Source organism: Rhinolophus sinicus, chromosome 16 (genome assembly GCF_057876585.1).
Source record: "Rhinolophus sinicus isolate RSI-liver-muscle chromosome 16, RSI-T2T, whole genome shotgun sequence".
Taxonomy (NCBI): Eukaryota; Metazoa; Chordata; class Mammalia; order Chiroptera; family Rhinolophidae; genus Rhinolophus; species Rhinolophus sinicus.
The window spans coordinates 70,329,298-70,342,473 of record NC_142516.1 but is presented as its reverse complement, the minus strand read 5'-3'; the positions used below and the strand labels follow the sequence as shown (position 1 = coordinate 70,342,473).

Here is a 13,176-nt window from a genome sequence, read left to right as displayed (position 1 = left end):
ATCAAATTTAGGGTTTAAGAAATAATCACTCCAGAAACAGAATGGGGTCGTTTGAACTGTGATGACTTTGTGAAGTGGATTATTAACCTGCTAGGTACCCATGTCCCTTCCAAACACCTCTCTGGTCTCTCCTGACCCTATCAGAGTCCTTTCCAGATAAAAGCATAGTTATAATCATTGTTCTATGCCACACACGTAGCTTCTCATGGTGTGATTTGCCATTTGATCTGTTTACATCTATGTAGATCACCATCAGAACTGGAAAAAACCTGTCACTCTGCAGTAATAGGTAACACAGGGTTAGATCCACACAAAAAAGCAATTGTTCATTTTGCCAATATCCATAATTGGAAATGGTCATTCAGCAGCAACCAATTTGCTCACTTCGGTGTTCAGGCATGTTGTATTTGCATGCTGTTACTGGTAAATAAGCCTCAAGTGTCGATCAGTCAATTGTTATTATCAAGAAGAAACCAAGGTATAAGACTCTTAATAGCCATGGGATTTTCTTATCTGTGCATATCGACTAAGGGTATGCTTAACTATGGACCTGCAAGAATCCATCTATGCTTTGAAAAGGCATATTGGAAAAGCATTCTTCACTATCTCGAACACAAACAATTGATTGTCATTTCTTTTATGAGTTGAAAGTCTCTTTTTACCTGAAAGGAACAAGTCTCATAAGATTGGTGAGAGAGATTTGAAAAGAGAATCCTTCCTTAACCTGACAAATTCCTTTCAGCTAGCTAGGATAGAAAGTGAAAGATGCAGAAAGCCACAAAGAAAAAAATGTCAAATCACCGTTAATACTACTGTCCTGAAAGAACCAAGATTAAAATTTTGTTTTATATCCTTTCAGTGATTTTACTACATGTAGATATCTATATCTATATCTAGATCTATATCATCTATTCACATAGATATAGATATATATGAATATGATTAAAATTTATATATAAAATTAAGTGGCGCTATACCATTTATACTGTTTTGTAACATGCTTTTTCCACTTAACAATATAGTGTGAATATATATCTGATACAGAGGCTGGCAAATTTTTCTGTGAAAGTCCAATAGTAAATATTTTAGGGTTTGTGAGCCATACAGTCTTTGTCACAGCTATTCAACTCTACTGTTATAGCAAGGAAGCAACCATAGACAATATGTAAAAGAATGGGCATGGCTGTGTTCCAATAAAACTCCATTTACAAAAACAGGTAGCAGACATATCGTGTTCATGGACTAAAAGACTCAACATCGTAATGATATTAATATCAACATATAATACAACTCCTATCAAATTCCTTCCCAGAAAAATGTTTTTTGCAAATACAGACAAGATCATTCTAAAATTTATATGAAAGGGCAAAGAACTAGAAGAGCTAAAACAATTTTCACAGAAAGTGAAAGTGGGAGAAATCACTCTATCCAATTTTAACATGTATTTTATAGCTACAGAAATCAAGACTGTGTGGTAATGCAAACCACTATCTGACAAAGAACTTGCATGATTAGATATTATTATGGACCTATCAGAACAGCTAAAATTAAAAAACTAACGATAACAATAGAAATGTTGGTAAGGATGCAGAGAAACTGGATCTCTTATACATTGTTTAGGGGATTGTAAAATGGTACAGCCACTCAACGGTTACTTAGAAAGCTAAACATACTTTTACCATCTGACCCAGCAATCACATTTCTAGGCATTTATCCCAGAGAAGTGAAAATTTATATTCACATAAAAACCTACATACAAATGGTCATAGCTGTTTTATTTGTAATAGCCAAAGATGAGACACAACCATAACGTCCTTCAATAGGTAAATGGTTAAATAAAACGGGATATATCCATACCTTGAAATATTACTCAGCACTAAAAGGGAATGAACAATTGATACATGTATAACTTGGATGAATTTCAAGGACATTATGAAGTATGAAAAAAAATTTCTTCCAAAGTTTACATACTATATTATTTCACTTACATAACATTCCCAAAATGACAACATTACAGAGATGAAAAACAGGTTAGCGGTTGCCAGGGTTCAGAAATGGTGAGGAAGAAGGGAAGGGTATGGCAATCAAAGGATAGCTCAAGGGAGACCTTTGTGATAATGGAATAGTTTCTTATCTCAGTTGTGGTTGTGATTATAGGAATCTACACACATGTTGACTGTCAATTCCCTGGTCTGACATTGTGCGATATAGTTATGCAAGATGTAACCAGTGCAGGAAATTAGGCGAAGGATACACAAGACCTTTCTGTACTATCTTTGCAACTTCCTGGGAATCCACAGTTATTTCCAACTAAAACGTTAAAAACCAAACAAAGAGGGTGGCAGGCCATTGCCATGGTTTGGCTGTAGTTCATTAACCCCTGACCTAGAACATGAGATGTTTTGACAACGGTATTTTTATTATAAAACTTAGACCTACGATATTTTATCTTTTTACACATCTACATTATTTCTTTAGAATAAATATATAAAATTACAGTATCCAATGCATACATGTCTTTAAACTTTTGGCATAATGTTGCCAAATTACCTTCTAAAAATTCACCAATTTACATTCCTATCAGCAGTGGTTGAGAGTATGCACCCACATACTCACCAACAATTTATCTTAAAAAAATTTTTTTTTGCATATTTGTCAAGAAAATATTTTGCTGTGCTTTCCTAGATCTTTGCTCATGTTGGCCCTTCCTGGGACAAATACTGTCCCTTAAGTAGCTCACTGGTACTCAGACTTCAAGTAATGAGTAAGACACCACTTCCTACATAAAGACTTCCCCAATCTTTGGTCTGGGTTACAAGCCCTTTTTATTCGCTTCCACGGCACCCTGTACTTCCTCTACCATGTCACCTATACTGTGCAGTCACCGCTTAACTTTGTATCTTCAATTTCAGTAAAGGTCTAGACCTTAATCTCTGTTGGGCAGGGGCTGTGTCTGTCTTGCTCCCTCTTTTTTTGCTCAGCATTAGCACAGTACCTGACAGGGTGTAGGTATTCACTACATACTTATTGAATCAATGAATGAAAATGGAACATGGCAAACATAAAAGGGATGGTCTGCTTCTTAAGAGTTCTCAACAATAGTATTGATAGTGGTTTCTAGTACCATCCAGGAAACAGGGCCCCTTACCTGTGAAGATAGATCAGGTCATAAGGGAACCTACTCCTACAGGAGGGATATGGAGTCATCACATGATCATAGCTCGATGACACTGGCAATGAAAACCATCCAAATAACCTTCATTGTGCCGATGGTACACTCTCCAAGCCACGTTTTAGTCGGTATTTAGTTTTCAGGCATAGACTACAGACCATCCACACTGAGATCGTAAATGTGTCATACAAGCCTAAATTTTCTTGCCCTTGTAACAATTACATTTCCCTCAAATTTAATAGAGCAGTATCTGATTTCTGCATGAGTTGCTTTTGAATTTTATTCTTGTGAGCACACTCCCCAAAGCTCCATAACCTCTGTTAGAAGGTGGAGATCTATCAATGTGCCACCAACCCCTCCTTCTCTCCAGGGACTGTCTTATTGTTTGCTTCCTCAGACTAAAACACACGGTTTTTAAATCTTATAGCAATGCTTCTATTTCATTTGGCTTTTTTTTTTTTTGTTTCAAACATCTTACAAAATTGCTCATGACACCGTTAACAAGCCTCTGCACTTTTTTGCCTTAGCCAGAATGCATTTCTTGATTGTAACTGAATTAGACCTAAATTAGCAAGGTATTTTAATGTTCCTACTCTTGATGAGACTGCGGTGGCCCCTCTTTGGTGAAGGGTTTGAAATGTGGTTCTACTCTTTATCAAAACTGCCTCTTTTTCTCTATAGGATTGTGCTCCTCGTGTGTCAGGGGTTATTGCATTTAATTCATCTGAGGTACTTAGGTTTATTGTAGACAGAATGACTTTTTAAAAAAATGTTCAGTTGCTGAGATTTCAATATATGTAAAACAGAATTTCTCATGTGAGAATTACATTCTAGGTCATGAACAGTATAACTGGTTGCAAAAGGAAACTATGGAATCATGTGCAGTATGACCTGGGGATAAGAGGAAGGTCTAGAGGAGAAGGCCACCTATGACAGAGGAAAAATACCAGACTGTCATCCTGATACGAACTTACTGAGGAACTCAATGCTACCCACTTAACCTCTCTCAGCCTCAGTTTCCCCATCTAAGTTCTGTGATTCTGTGATACAATTGGTGTATCCCTTTGATATCCAATCCTGAGTAGTGACATTTATATTGGAAATCTACAATTTACAATCTAATCAGGATCCCTTCCCTTGGGCACCAATCTGTGATGTCCCCTTTTTAGCCCAGACACTTAACACTGTCCTTCATACCCAGTAAGAGAAGGAGACCTTCACCAGACTTAACTCTGTCTCCATTAGCTCTCTCTCCCTGTCACCCGGCTTCCTCTTGCCTAATTGGACCAACTCTCATTCTTATGTTCTCTAGGCCAACTCTCCTAGTATTATTCTATAATACTATATTATTATTACTATATTATACTAATATATATTATACTAATAATATATTACTACTATATTATTACTATATTAATATATTATTACTAATATATTAATAATGTTTATTATATATTAATTATATATTAATTGTTATATATTAATATATTAGTTATAATATAGTAATGATTAATATATTATTACTATATTAATAATACTATATAATATTATTCTATAATACTAGACACTTATTGAAAACTGTCTAAACCTGTCTTCATAGGTGGAAGGAGGTCCAAGGCAACACTTAGAACCTCATTCCCAAATATCATCTCTAAATTTGAATAAAATCTCTTCCTTTTTATTCTCACCTGAAAGAGGGACGTTAATTGAAGGAAGGGTGAAAGAAAACTAACATCTCTTACATACTTACTGTGTGACACACTTTTACATATCACAGTCACTTCTTACAACTATCTCTTGAAAAGTATACTATTTTCCCCTACGTGTTTTAAGTTGAGAAAATTGATCAAGAGGTTGTCACTAGAATGGAGATTCAAACTCCCAGCCCATAGGACTCGAGAATTGTTCTCTTTCCACCAGGTCATACGGTCCTTTTATGTTCTACGAAGCCCTGGGTTCTGGGGTATTTCCTCAGGGCCCCTAAGAAAAGAGGACAGAAATTAGGCTCCATCCTTATAGTCTGAGTATGTCAAGAATATTCCCCATAGTATTTATTTTGTAATTATTACTAATATTTGATTTGAGGACAAAAGATCCCACTGATTTAGAAATGTTATTTCATATAGCACTTGTTTAAAAAAAAAACAAATGACCCCCTAATCTCGAGTATCACCTTATTCTATAATACTAGGCCCTTATTTTCACGGACATTTCAGGTGCTAGTCTCCGCTTGATTAACTACTCTCGCCCACTACACATCCTCAGGTACAGTCTAAGAAATAATTGAGCGGTAGTAGATGCTTCACAAATGTTACCCTGTGCCATTCCTTCCAGCTTTGTCTAACCCTGGCTACATCACTCACGGTTTGTCAAAATTCTACAGTTCCTATAAATATACAATTTAAATTTCATGGTAAATATGCTCAGGACTACATCAAATCATGTAACCATCTTTTTTTTTTTTCAATTCTCCTGCACCTCCATTTACCCCCTTCTTTTCTTTGAGCCAGTGGATCATACAGCATGAAAATACAGGTCTACATTGAGAAAGAATGGATGTGCTGCACGTGTGCGCAAGTGGTAGATAACCAGATATATTCCTTGAGAATGTTTTTTGAAATAGAACATTTCACAACTTTGCATTCAGAGGAGGGATAATAACATCTGAGGTTCACTACAGGGCTTAGCAGTGTCTAGCATCAGAAAGGTCAATGTGTGATCAACAGATAAGGCAGAAGCCAGAAGAAACAGCAGTAGGAGAAATGGATACGGAGCAAAGGGCATCAAACAAACAGCCTCAGACTTAGGAGGTGGCCTCTGGGTGTTTGCTGGGCTTGAAATCTGCAGCACTGAGTTTGAGTATTTCTGACCCTCTTCTAATTGTGTCATTCATCAAAGAAGCCACCCTGGAAATGGAGAGTTAGACTGAGTGATTGTTCCTGCTGACTGAAAGTTACTTAGAATTTGTCCAGGGATGGCAGAGGGGCGGAGATGAAGGCCGCCCATTTCCTACATGGGACTGCTTCACAAAGGTGCAGGATAAGTAATAGTCACTGTTTGTATCCATGCAACCTCTGCAAAGGCAGTGGACCACTGAAGGGACATCCCAAGACACTTAACTGAGGCCTCTCTTACCCCAAAGATGTTTGCTGCCAAGACCAGTGTCTCTACAGGGGCACACATGATATCTTGGATGTGGAACTAGATCAAATAAGGTCGTGTATACAGACATCTTCAGCATGGCAACTGGTGCATCAGGGGGATTCTCTAAAAGCTGATACGTTCTATGAATTGAATTCATTTTTGGATACACTAAATTTAACATACCAAAGGGACTGTTATACGGAGATATTAGTACTCAGTGGAACATTACTGAAGATGTGGCTCAAGTTCAAAAAAGAGACAGATTTATGAAAGTGTGAAGTGGTAGAAATGAAAATAGGCCCCTGGTAACTTCATATTTAGGAGCCAGAGTATCCTTTTCTGAGGGCTGAGCATCACCTTGCATGTCCTTAACCTTATCACTTATAATGTGATCACTGGTTTGCCAGTGACCTGACACATGGACCACATTTATTCTATATATTCGTTGATAAAGTAGCTAAAAACTTAAGTCAGTGGGCCCAGTGTAAGGCAAAGGCAATGTCTTGAATGACTTCTTTCCGTATGTGCCCTCCCATCCAACGCAGACCTGAAACCTAAGCGCTGGTAATTGCCCCAATGTCTACCCTTCTCCATCAACAGTGGTTCGGGTCATGGCCTCTTCTCTTCTCTTTTGCTGGCAAAGAAGAAAAAAAAACACACATTTTACATTTCAATTGTGAGCTCTTCTGCTTGACCCTGCTGGCTTTGAAACCATAAAATGATGTCTCTGTGTGTTTCATAATTCTCCTTTTAGAAAGAGCAAGTGGGAATCAATTGGTAAGAACATAAGATGAAATAAACTGGAGCAAACACTGAAACTGCCTGAAACACCAGATGCCAAAAGAACAAACCTGGTTAATGATCTAACTTTGAAATATATTGTGTGCTTTCTAGCAAAGTAAATAGCAGCAGGAAAGCAGGCGACATCAATGTGTCATAAGTCCACCCACTTGAAAACATTGCATTCTAACAGGACTAGGGAGGAAACAATAAAAGCAAGAGAAATGCTCTAAGTAATATTATTTGAAATCCTACTATGTGTTAGGCACCTTGATATGTATTTTCAATATTATTTCATCTCCTCTAGCCTTCTCAGGAAAATATTTGCAGTCTGTATGGAATTTCAGTCTGTCTCGTTTTGAGCACTGGGATGTCTTAGTTGCCCACAAAGAAAACCTTTTTATCATTCCTTGAAACATAGCAACAGAAATTCTGTTAAAGATGGTGTGTCAGGAGACCCCAAGAGTACCCCGTGTTTGGAGATTCACTAGAAAAATCCACAAGACTCAGATATAGTTGTACTCACAGCTAAGATTTATTACAGCAGAGTAGTAAGGATAAATAGCTGGATCGTAGGGGGGAATGTGCAGGCAGAGTCTGGAAGAGTCTATATACAGGTTTTCCTACGCTGTCTCTCTCCCACAAGGGGTCATACAGAGCACACTCTTCCCTCAGCAGCTAAAATGCAGCACGTGTGTCGTGTTTCTACCCAAGGAAGTTCATTAGAGACTCAGCACCCAACGTTATATTGGGGTCTGGTCACCTAGGTACACTCCACCTACTACGTACCAAAATTCCAGACTCCCATAAGGAACACAAATATTTCTCATAAATCATATTTGCACAATCTAGGCACAGTAATTCTGAAACCAAGCAGATAGTTCAATACTGACTACTGGGGCTGCTCTGACAGCCATGTTCCCAGCCATCAGCCAAAGGCCACATTGCAGGAGTTTCTAAAGGTAACAGTCTCCGTCTCCAGCACGCTATGTGAACTCTTCTGCACCAGTGGTGTCATAAGTTAATGCTTTCGCATATCTTTCTGCACACTACCACCATCCCCTTCCAAACACCTAGCAATGGTGGATAAAACATGAGATGGTGAAGTACAAAACAAATAGCTGGGCTCGGAAAATAATCTCTGTGGACTAGAAATAAAAGCACGATGCAGAGCTCCCTGTGGTACGAACGCACAGTATGCTTCTAGAAGAAACCCTGAAGAACGCAACCAGGTTTGACTAGACTAGGACACAAACTCATACATTTATTTATGGAACATTAGATCTCTACTGCAAATCTTTCCACTTGCAGGTAGCCTTGCAAATGGAAAAACTGGTACAACTTGAAAATACTGGTTAGAGTGGTTCACATCCATTACGGCTATTTGCTCAGATTGAACCTGAGCAGAATTAAAGTAAAACTTTCAAACTTAACCAAATGAATCAGATCTGCTTGGTTTCAGAACCATTTGAGTTTAGTCCTCAAATGGTGCCAAACGTCCCACCAGTAGCTTTAAATGCAGCCCTGGCCACCAGAACTTTCTGTGATAATAGAAACATTCTTGCTGCCCAATATGGTGACTATGGCCACACGTGACTATCGAGCACTTGAAATGTGGGTAGTGCCACTGAGGAACTGAAATTTAAATTTTACAGCATTTGAATTCATTTAAATTGAAATAGTTATATGTGACTTAGTGACTTCTGTATTGGACGCATTTTCTAATGGGTTCATTGCCTTGTTTCTACTATTATCACAGAAGCTACTTTCAAAATGTGTTGACAGATCAGTCGGTTTTGAGAGGCTGTGTGTCTGTGTCTTTGGGCAGTGTTAGCTGCACCATTTGCAAGTGTACATACCTACTTACCAGGAAGAGAGATCCAGGTGCTACTGTCCATCTTCCCAACTTAGTTCACATGTCACCTCTTCACATTCGTAACTTGACTCTTTGGAAATCTATATGCAAACTTCATCCACTTAAAGTGGGGAGGCCAAGTAATACTTCTTGAATATACAACTTCTTGAAATCTCACTGAATAAATGATTTTTTCTTAAAAACATAAAGAGAAAAGGAGGTAGTAGTAGCGAATGGTAATATTCACCAGAATCTGTATTATGGATGAGTAATGAGTCAAGTTATGGTTTTACTCATTAGTTTTGCTTTAAAAAAAAAAAAAAAGGATGTACTATTTTCCATTATTCTGTAAGAATGTATAGTATTGTAAAATGAAAGGTTTATCAAGACACCATCTGCAGTGTTTGTCAGGGCCTGAGTGTGCCAGTTGGAGGAGGCGAAATCGGCTGGACCATGTTGGCCTTTGAAAAGCCTCATATCATCGCCCATATCCAGAAGGACCTCAACTACACAGTGTTTAGCAATTGAAAGGGCCAAACACATTCATGGTGGAACATTTGGTGTAACACCTTTACAGGAGAGATATTCAGCTACTGGATGTTTTCCTGGAAACCTTCATGTATGCGCAGTCATTTGGAAGCTCCAGAAATCCCAGTGTATTCTGTAAAGGAACAAAAAGAAATTATAACTACTACAGATGGCATAGGTGGGCTAGGGATCGGGGAAGGAGCCCCTGAAGCTGCGACTGGCAGCCGAGATGGAGCTGTGAAGGTGTGGGATCCAAGGCAAAGCGATGATCCTGTTGCTAATATGGAACCTGTACAAGGAGAAAACAAGAGACTAGCGGACTGTGGCATTTGGCTATGCTTATAACCAAGAGGAGCGTGTTGCTTGTGCTGGCTGTGGCAACAGGGATACCAAGCTGTTTAATCTCAGAAATACGTCGTTGCTGTCAGAGACAAACATTACAAATGGGGTAGCTTAGAATTTGACAGCAGAGATGTTAAGTATGGAGAAGGTGGTAGCTACGTCTCTGGAACAAGAGTTTCATATTTTTGACATGAGGACATAGCATCCAATCAAAAGTTTTGCTTCTGTTTCAGAAAAAAATGCTCATAAGTCTGCTGTACGGCAGGTCCGACACCCACCACAAAACAGGGAGCTCTACCTGACAGCCGGAGTACCGGCGGCCTTCACCTCTGGAAGTAGGAATACGCTATTCAGAGGTCAGAGAAAGATTCTGAGGGAGCAGACATGGGAGAGGAGGGTTCCGTCAGCCTTCCGCAGAATGTCATGTTATCTACCCAGCCCATTTCCAGTCTGGACTTGTAGTCCAGATAAAACAGGTCTCTGCATCTGTAGTTTATTTGATCAAATGGTAAGAGTGCTGATTATTACAAAACTCCATAAAATTTGATCTGAAGATCTTGCAACCTTCCAGCAGAACAGTCATAGAATTATGTCTCTGGATCCTCAGACCCTCACTGAACAAGGTTGGATTGTACTGATGAACAAAGGCTCCAGACACAACCGTGCAGGGTAGCCTCGCTCTGGGTGTGCAGTGCTCAGTGGTGAGTTCCCGTGACCTGGCTGGTCGCTGGTCTGCTGCTGCACATGGGGCACCTCTGTCTCCAGAGCCAGATCTGCTCCTTTCGCTCCATTTCTACTTAAAAGTTGATCCTTGTCTACATTTAAACATGTTTTAAATTCGGTCTGCATCCCAAAAGTTCTATATTTTATAACAACACTTGTGTTGCATTTTAATGTTTAGAGTGTTGTGATAGGGTCTCTTAACTTGGTTTAAAGTTTGCCATAGAACAGCTGTCAATTAACCTTCACAAATACACTTTGAGAGATTTCAGTGTCACTAAGTTTCAGTGTAGAATATTACTTTATAAAATTCCAAAGTGGCACGGTCAGACCAGCTAGGGGTAACTGTTTTTAGAAGTATAACTCATAAAATGAAAGACTATGATTTACCAAGATCCATTTCTTACTTTATAAACAATGAATAAATTTCTGCTTTTCACAAAAAAAAAAAAAGAAGAAGAAACTATCTGAATTCTAAAACTAAAGTGGCCGTGATACACTGAAACATTAGACTAGGTTTTGATGAGTGAGCTTCAGGGAGTGACACTCATTTGCTCGTAAACTTGATAACAGGTCTTGTATGTCTCTGGGGTACAAGGCACCATGCTAAGTAAAGTGGATGGTAAAAAGATGAGTCCCTGACCTCCAATAATTCTGACCAAGATCTGGCACCTGGAGTGGATCAACCTTTAGAACAACGTGTCAACACAGCATATTCCTGACTGAATTCGCATCAGTTCATGTTTACACACAATTTTGCTTATGATTATATCCAGAAAGATTATGGTCAGAAAATTTTCAGTGACAGAATATCATAGTATTAATCCTGCCATCTTAAAAATACATATGGACTAAATGGAAATATGATATCCTGGATTGCATCCCAGAACAGGAACAAGATATTAGTGGAAAAACTAACAAATCCTGAACAAAGTCCGAAGTTCAGTTAATAGTAATTAATTTCACAGTTTTGACAAGTATACCATAGTAATGTTAATATTAGGGAAATTGAATGAAGAATGCATAGGAATTCTCTATACTATTGTCTTAGTCTGTTCAGGATGGTATAACAAAAATGCCACAGATGAGATGGCTTCAAAAACAGAAATGTATTTCTCACAGTTCTGGAGGCTGGGAGTCCAAGATCAAGGTGCCTGCAGATTTGGTGTCTGGTGAGATCCCTTTTCCCCGTTCACAGACAGCTGTCTTCTTGCTGTGTCCTCACATGGTGGAATGCGTGAGAGAATAGTCTAGGGTCCCTTTTAAAACAGCACTAATTCCATTCACCTAATCATCTCCAAAAGACCCCCCCCCACACACACACACACACACACACAAATACCATCATATTGGGGATTAGGTTCCAATATATGAATTTTGGATGTCACAAACATTCAGTCTACAGCAACTATCTTTGCAACTTTCTAATAAATCTAAAATTATCCAAAAATTAAAAGTATGTTAAAAATAGATATGGAAGGATAAGCAGGAATATCTAAAGTCCCTTAAGAGCTTTCGCTGGGTTGTCTGGCAATCAGCTAGCTGGGACTGGGGGCTGCCTTTCGCCTAGAAGGAGAGGCTGAACATGATTTCAACTTCCTCCAAGGTCTCCAATAAATCCTATAAACAATTGGCACTAAAGACTATTTGGCAGTCTACTTCAATCTATGTCTCCAGCAGCAAGGCAACTCTCACACTTGCTCTATAAAAATGTACAGTGATCGGATATAAACAAGATGTGGTATATATACACAATGGAACACTACTCGGCCATAAGAAAAGATGAAATAGTGCCGTTTGCGACAACGTGGAGGGATCTTGAGATTATTATGCTAAGTGAAATAAATCAGATAGAAAAAGTCAGAACCATATGACTTCACTCAAAAGTGGGATATAAAACTGAAAGCAACAAAGGAACAAGACAAATAAACAAAGAAACAAAACCTCATAGACACACACAACAGTTTAATGGTTACCAGAGGGTAAAGGGGGTTGGGGGATGGTAGATGAGGGTAAAGGGGGTCAAATATACGGGAATGGGAGGAGAACTGACTCTGGGTGGTGAACACACAATGTGATATATAGGTGATGTATTATAGAAGTGCACTCTTGAAACCTATGTAATTTTATTAACCATTTTCACCCAAATAAATTTAATTTTAAAAAAAAATTTAAAATGTACAGCAAAGGAGCTAGGGCCTGCTTCTAGATCCTCTCCCCAGGATGTGGCCAGCTATGGCCAGACATACCATTTTGAGAGAAAGGAGACTCATGCATCTTCTGATCCTTTCTCCTGTGGATTCCAGTCTGCACCATGTTGGCACAAGCCCATTTCATGAATGACGGTATGGAAATGCCATCGTACTTACTTTTGAATTTTCCACTTTGAACATTTCAACTTGCTGCACTAACAGAAAAAGAAAGGTTTGAGTAGGCTACCTTTTGAAAGTTGAGAATCAAAGGAAATGGGGGCAGAAACTGACTAGAACATAGACTTGAATACAGCAACGCTAAATCTGAAAGTATAGAGCAGTTAGTATTTCAATTCCAAAACCAAACTTCAAATTGTCATTCTAATTTTGATGTATGCAGGATTTGTGCAAACAAGGGTTTTGAGTATATTTAGCTTTGTTTA

General features: G+C 38.6%; 1 pseudogene; it reads left to right on the top strand.

Moving 5' to 3' along the window:
- Positions 1-7,659: 7,659 nt before the first annotated feature.
- LOC109449719 (dynein axonemal assembly factor 10 pseudogene) lies at positions 7,660-10,160 on the top strand (annotated as a pseudogene).
- Positions 10,161-13,176: the final 3,016 nt, after the last annotated feature.